Source organism: Orycteropus afer, unplaced genomic scaffold, assembly GCF_000298275.1.
Source record: "Orycteropus afer afer isolate SDZICR_OR568_19922 unplaced genomic scaffold, OryAfe1.0 scaffold00942, whole genome shotgun sequence".
NCBI lineage: Eukaryota > Metazoa > Chordata > Mammalia > Tubulidentata > Orycteropodidae > Orycteropus > Orycteropus afer.
The window spans coordinates 298,897-300,243 of NW_006922529.1; the positions used below are offsets into that span (position 1 = coordinate 298,897).

Sequence of the window (1,347 nt, forward strand, 5' to 3'; positions counted from 1 at the left end):
GGAAGGAAGGTTGGGCAATCCTACTTCTGTAGTGATACTGCCTCAGAAACCCAAGGAGGGGTCGCTATGACTCGGGGCTGACTCGACGGCATATAACAACAACAACAACAACAACATTGCTACTTTAATTTATTTTGATATATAGAATGCTGTAAGTTTTTTAAGTAAGTGATTTTCTTAGAAGTGTTCAGATTGCGGAATACCAAGTGACCCAGCTTATTACAGCCCACAGTATAAGTGATGCTGAGTTTACATGTTGATGAGTGTTATTTAATTGCTTTTGTCATTGAAAGATATCTTTAAAAATCCTCTGCTTTAAAATGAGACAAATAAATTTCCAAGATAGAAAAAATGGTAGAAAATTAGAAGACAGTATATATCCTGAGTACTTCCTTTATTTATTTTTTCCCCTGGGTAACAAATATTTACTATTATCACACAAGGCATTGTTGTAATTTATGCAGTGGCTGCATAAATTAATATTTCATTATTAAAGTTATAAAAAGAAAATATGTTCAGTCTTCTCATTGTACATGACAGCATTAAGTTTATTTATACTTTAGTCTTTGCTTTGTTGAAGACCGTACCATATCTTGTATGGTATTCACCAGACCCCTTGCTTGATATAACTTGTGGCTCAGTGTTTTAGAGGAAATAAATCACAAAGAGACCTTAACAGACTGAAAATCACCTTTTCATGTTTTCCCTTTAAAACACACTTTAAGGTTGTTGATTGAAAATTCATTAATCCAGGTATGGCAACTACTTTTTGTATCTCAACCTATGAGAACAAGAATGCACTTTTGCTTTTTGTAATTCCATTTTCATAGATTGGTCCAGAGGTGATCCTGTTATGACTTGGTATTGATACACATTTGTGTTGTGAAGAACTGTGCTTTTCTTAATTAAAACCAAAATCCAAACTCACTGCTGCTGAGTTGGATCCGACTCCTAGCGACCCCTCCTTGGGTTTCTGAGGCAGTATAAATTGCCCAATCTTCCTTCCAAGGAGTAGCAGGTGGGTTTGGACTGCCAGCCTTCTGGTTAGTAGTCAAATGCCTCAGGCACTACCCACCAGAGCTCCTTGATTATTATATTTACTGACAGTATTAAGTTGATGTATTTCATTAAGTATTTTTAATGAATTTTATTGAAATATAATTTATGTACAGTGAAATACATAAAACTAAAGTGACATGGGTTGATGCATTTTTTTCTGTGTTCCCTCCCCTCCCACCTGGCAACCAACAAAGAATGCTTCCTTTCATATATATATATAAACCTTTCCTTTACTTTTTACAATAATAAACTAATACTATATTTGTCCTTCTGTGATTGACTTATTTC

At 34.6% G+C, this 1,347-nt stretch overlaps 1 protein-coding gene across 1 annotated transcript in view; it reads left to right on the top strand.

The window, feature by feature from the left end:
• The window catches only part of ABCB7 (ATP binding cassette subfamily B member 7), a 219,109-nt gene that overhangs the window by 104,194 nt on the left and 113,568 nt on the right, over positions 1-1,347 (top strand). The window lies entirely within an intron of this gene.